Raw genomic sequence first — 6,205 nt, forward strand, 5'->3', positions numbered from 1 at the left:
TTGTAGTTTGAGATCTAGCTAAATAATCTTAGCATCTCTTACTAACCATTACAGAAGATAGTTTATTGAACACAAAGCACAACAAACACATAAAGTTATTAAGGAATCCTTTTTTTAAAAAAAGCATATGAATCACACTATTGCCATCATGGAAAAGGCATAATAAAAACGACGAATTGCGATTGGTAGGTATTTATGTCAATAGCTTCTCTTGAAGCTGCTTTAAGATATATCCGACAGGGACCACAATTCTATTAATGAAGCTCAGTCACTTTCCTGTTCAGGTTTTTCCCTAATTATACCCGACAGTTAAAAGTTAAATTACTCAACAAAACCAGTTCAAACGATATCGTTCTGGTGAATGCTTTTCAACCGAATCTATGAGTTAAAAATCAAAGAAAAAACAAAAAATTATATACATGAGATAACAAAATGGTCAACTTATAGTTTTAGGTCTGTACCTTTATAATAAGCATTAATAAATTATCTCCCGCCGTCAGTAAGGACCTATTAGGAACCACGTCACTGATATGATTACTCTGTTAGTACAGAGATTGCGTGTGCACAAGCCAGATTTCTAATTTACAACAAAAATCTACAAATGTTACAAAGATAATACAAATGTTATTGTGATGCATTCAAATATGTCCCTTAATTGTGACACAGAATAAAAAGAATGTTATCAATGTGTTGCTGGAATTAATGTAGGTAGATTTCTTTGTGAGACATCTGTGGCGCTGGAGGATGCACGTCACAAAGCTGTGCGCTGCAGAGATCTGCATGAATGAATATAATCATTATTTTAGAATTAACTACTGCTTATTAAAATCATTTCAACATTCATTAGATGGCAATACTGGTAAAACGCCGGCCTCTTAATATTTATTTGCTGGACCCAATTTGCACATTGCTTTCTACACAGCAATCTGGCTTTTATGTTCCACACCCTCCCCTCCCTTCGTCCTCCATGAAATAACCCGTTCATTCAATCCGCCTTATTAAATGTCAAAGTGGCAGCAATGAAAAACAGAAGTTGGGCCCCGGTTCTTTTATTGTGGTGGGTGAAGAACAGAGAGCAGCTCTGATTGGCCCAGATGGTAAGTGGTGTTTCCTCCACAGTCCACATACTGGCATCCCTCCTGGGATATCTGCTCCGAGTGGCCAAAATATACCGTTGTCACAGTGACTTGCATCATGACAACCATGTTATGGACCTTTATAGATGGCAAGGTGCAGTACTGAAACATATAGCTCAATTCATCGCCAAGTGTTGTTGGCACCGTGTAGTCAATCTGTTTCTTATCTAGTGGTCCTATACTTGTAACATTTTTTAAGCGTGATTTTCCAATTACAGTTTTGGAAAACTGAACTTGCCCAATGATGTTTGACACGTCCACTGAGTAATAATTGTTGTTTGTTATGTTTAATGTATTCGTAATATTAAAAAATACGGAGTGCTGGACTTCGTCATAAGTGACGTAGACTGATTTCACGCCAATATACTCCACATCAATAGACCGAGGAAATGGGAAGAATACAGCAAGTCCCGAAAGAAGTAAACAAAGGATGACGGAAAATGTCACATAAAGCTTTGTTCTCCTTGGCAGCAACCTCTGATCACTATATGGAATTAGTGCAACCAACTGATTTTCCTGCCCTCGTGGAATCCGCCCTGTTCCTTGGCATGTGGGGCAGGTGACGCTGTCTCTACCGGTGAACTCCACATAGGGAAACTGAGACACATCTCCGTGCCTTCCGTCCTCGTGGGAGTCTGACGAAACCAGTTCACTGCGGTCAGAGGTGCCATTCGGAGTATAGCCATCGCACGGGTCCTCCTTGGCCAGGCGTGGAGAAAGGTGCGAGAAAGACTTCCCCATGGCTGACGCAGCGGCCGCTGCCGGGCCCCGGGGGAAGCAGAGTCGCAGACTAGTCTTCCCCCGGGGTCATTCGCGCGAGGGTAGTACCAGGTAGGGTCAAGGGGTGGAGTTAGGGGGTGGGTATATGAGCGCAGGGGAGGAAGGCGACTTCCTCTTCCTGTGCTCGGCACCATCGGGAGGTGTAGGAAGGTGGATATCTGACTATGGTTACCCCCAAATTTTTGCCTAGTGTCTAGCTGGTTTTTCGACTTAGTTGGCCTGAGATCCTGCCATTCAGGCTCTCAGGCTATCTGCTCTCTCTGTAAAATGGACTCCATGTACCCTAGGTACATAACCAATTGGAAGTGGATCACCCTGTCAGCCCCTGTACCAGTGTACACTAGGTACCCAGGGCATTGGTGTACCCAAGGCCTGCCAGGGGCTGCAGCATGTATTATGCCACCCCAGGCTTGGCCTAACAATCTGACACAACTGGCTGATCACTCAGCTGGGGTAAGTTGGTGTAATCACCTCTTACTTAGGTGTAGTATACCTATACCTAAACTTAAATGGGACACCTGGTAACCTATAAGTCACTCCTATGGCAGGCCTTAACAATCCTGAAGGCAGAGTGCTTGGTTCCATGTGAGATGGTGCTCTGGCATGAGCTGAGCCTGTCTGCAGTGGTCGGAACAACTTCCTTCTACTGTTTCCAGATATCGTCATACCATATACTCTTAAGTGCATTATGAACCTCGCGGTTAAATGCTATCTTTGGTTTGGCTTTATCAAAACATGTCGAGTAAGGTGTCATACGAATTGGAATACTAACCCCTCGCCAATTCTGGCGACGGGGTTAGCATTCCACCCTTCTAGAGGGACACGACATGTACAGTACCTGAAACCCGGGTAAAATCAGACATAGCCTCAGCTCCACAAAATGGATGCTGCCACCACAGACACAAGTCTGCCCTCCTGCTGCTGGGAGTCCTTCCAGCTTGGGAGGTGTGGACAAAGGGTTTCCTGCCAGGGGAGGTGCGTGCACCACCCCAGACAGGATTTTGTGTATTGGTCAGGTAGGGCTTGAAAGAAACCAGACATGCCTGTGGCTCACAAGGAGCCTCGGTGCATATGCCAGTTCAAACCGGTCCTGGGGCACACCAGTCCCGGGCCTGGGGCGAGCTGGACAAAGGATTGGGGGTGTAACCACCCCCCTTCCTGGTCCCACCCATAGGGAGGGACCTAGCAGGTAGTCCGGCCCCTAGAATCCGCTTAAAGGTAGGAGCTGTGTCCTAAAGACTTCAGACATCCTGGAATCAACTTGAAACTAAGAAGAAGACGGGAACTTCGACATTCTGCTGCACAGAAGACTGAAGTAAATCTCCCCTGTGGTCAGGGAGTGACCACCTTGCTAACGCAAGCACCATCCAGCGAATCACCGTCTGCTTTGCCGCCGCCTCCCGCCGGAGCCCGAGCCCAGAGACTGACAAGACCTGGACCTCCAGACCTCTCACCGCCCGATCCACAGTCCCTGCAAAGAGGAGACCCGTGGAGGCACCGAGACACGTGGAGCCAGCCATCTTGGAACGACTACGACAAGCTGACCAGTGCAACAACCGAGGCTCCCTCCAAGTTGTGCTTTGGGTCCTGAGAAGCCCAACCCTCGAGCAGCATCTGCACCAAAGGTGAGCCCTCCAGCATCTCCACGATCTGCGTGGGGCCCTTCTGCATTTTGCCACTCGACGCGCCTAACCGGTTGCTGGCCCGCTGGCTAGTGGCCATCTTGGCGACGACATCTACGACAAACACCGCTGGTCTGGTTGCTCCAGACTGGCCCTTGCTCCCCTCCAAAGGAGCAATCCCTCTGACCTTGCTGGTCAGAACCAACAGCTGATTTCCGAATCCTCCTGCAATTGCTTTTGCCAAGGCTTGTTTGCTTCGATCAAGTCGCCGACACCGCCGACAGCGAGAGCCTGCGTGGGACAGCTCGTGAGCCGACTCCTGGACGTCGTCGACCTTCAGGGACCACGTGGCTGCGGAGACAAGCTACCCCTCATCACCTGTTTGCGCCCGACATCGCCTGGTACCCACCTGGTGCCACGCTGGTCACTGGCTAGTGACTGTGAACACTGTCCCCTCTGCTTACAGGTCTTCAACATCTCCGATCCACTCTTGGATCCACTGCATCTCTTCCCGACCGACCGCCTGCAGCATCTTTGTCCCAGGCTCAACGGAACAGATAGAAGAAACCCGACGCACTTTGAGGCCTATGCACCCGCTTCCTGTGGGTGAGGTAAAGCTGGTACTCCGGTGCCCATGTGTAGTAATACATCTCTAGTGCCTGTGTTCCAAATCTTAAGTTCCTAGGTCATCCGGAAGATTCCTTTTGCAGTAACTTTGTACTTTTTACGCACCCATTGAAACCTATGGGAGCACGCGTGTGACTATTTGCTCTGCACACGCCACCCGTGGACCTCCTGGTCACTAACTGACGTTAGCTCCTTGTAGGCCCAGCGATTCTAGAGGCCCTAGGCCTTTTCCCTTTTCTGTTCGTGGTACTTATACCACTATTTTAGTATATGGTTTGAGTGGCCACCAGGGCCTATCCATATAAAGTGCAACTTCTGTGTATTCTACTGTAATCTTGTTTGACGATTTGTGCTCCTGTGCTCATAAAGAGACTAGGGGTTACTTTGAGAAATAAATACATATATATTTTGAATATATATCTGTGTGGTGTCCTTTCATTGGTATAAAAGGGGGTTACTATTGGTAAAACAGCTTGCTTAACACGCTTCACGAGTTTAGCCTCAAAGACTGCTTAGCCTACGCTACCACTAGGGCAGCTAGTCCGAAAAGGTTGACTTACAACCACACCATAAGGGTTGCTTGGCATGGTACAAGGTGGTCACTAGAACTAGTGAACAGCATATACCAGGCCAACTTCTCACATTGGTGAGCAGCGGTTGGATTTGAGCTTGCTGTGTTTTACCATTGTAATCTCTTGGTTACCAATTGAAAGATCACATAGGTACCTGTAGGTACATATAAAACAAGATTAGATATACTTAAGTTCTACTGAACTTAGTTGTTGTAGAGCAAAGGGAGTAGCACACCCTGACTACAACTACTAGATAGGTTTAGTAGGTAAACCCAAGTGTAGGTAGATTGCAACACATCCACCCACACTTAAGAGCAATGGCCGGGGCAGAGGGGTCCACTGTACCCATCTCTGTTGAGAGTGACCCCCAGAGGGCACCATCCAGCTTTGCTACCCTTAATCAGAATGAGCTCAGGCATTTGGCAACTCTTAGAGGCCTTAAACAGCCCAAGAACCCAAACTCTGCTGAGCTCAGAGAGCTCTTACAGAATGATGAGAATCAGAGAGCACTCAAGAAAGCTTCCCAGTTAGCCCCCTTAGGGACAGGAACAGGAGGCCCCCCTTCTAAAGATGCCACTGAAGTACCCCTTCCCAATAGTCACCCCTTAGATGGGATGCCTACCACAGAGGATGAGAGTGAAAAGGATACTGACAGTAGTGAGGATGAAGGGAGAACTAGCCCAGTGCCAAGTATTATACTTGGCCCAGCTAAACCAAGGCTATTGGGGACTGACAGTGGGTTCAACCCACTGGATCTCCCCAGTGGACTTAACACAGGGCTTGGAAGGCAAAGGAATCGCTCAGGTGACTCCAATGCTTCCCATGGCTCTAGAGGCTCTCAAGGTCACTCCAGGAGAAGGATGACCACCCCTCAGAGGAGGGAACATGAGGCCAGAATGCAGGAAGCCCAGCTGAGGATCAGGAAGCAGGAGCTAGAAGTAGCCCTGATGGAAGAAAAACTGAACAAGGCTAGGCAGCCTAGAGAGAGTGGGTCTATACCCACTGGTGGCAGCAATGTCCCTAGGGACAAAGATAGGGTCTTTGACAATAGGAACCTGTCCAAGATTGTGCCCCCCTACAAAAGTGGGGATGACATCCACAAATGGATGACTGCTCTTGAGAGAGCCTGCAAAGTGCAGCAGGTTCCTGAAGACCAGTGGGCAGCAATCTTATGGCTCTCCTTTGAGGGGAGAGGCAGAGATAGACTCCTCACTGTTAGAGAAGAGGATGTCAGAAATTACAGAGTCCTGAAGAGTGTCCTAGTTGATGGGTTAGGCTTAACCACTGAACAGTACAGGTTAATGTTCAGAGACACCCAGAAGACACAGACTCAGGACTGGTCTGAATATGTGGAATGTGCCACTAAGGCTTTGGAGGGTTGGTTGCTGGGAAGTAAGGTGTCTGATTATACAGGATTGTACAATTTGATGATGAGAGAGCAGATTTTAAGTAATTGTCAAAACCAGCT

The 6,205-nt window shown here is 47.9% G+C and overlaps 1 pseudogene; it reads right to left on the reverse strand.

Moving 5' to 3' along the window:
* Positions 1-358: 358 nt before the first annotated feature.
* Positions 359-1,890, reverse strand: LOC146870048 (transmembrane protein 106B pseudogene; annotated as a pseudogene).
* Positions 1,891-6,205: the final 4,315 nt, after the last annotated feature.

The sequence above is a fragment of the Triturus cristatus genome, chromosome 1_1 (genome assembly GCF_964204655.1).
Source record: "Triturus cristatus chromosome 1_1, aTriCri1.1, whole genome shotgun sequence".
In the NCBI taxonomy this organism is placed as follows: Eukaryota; Metazoa; Chordata; class Amphibia; order Caudata; family Salamandridae; genus Triturus; species Triturus cristatus.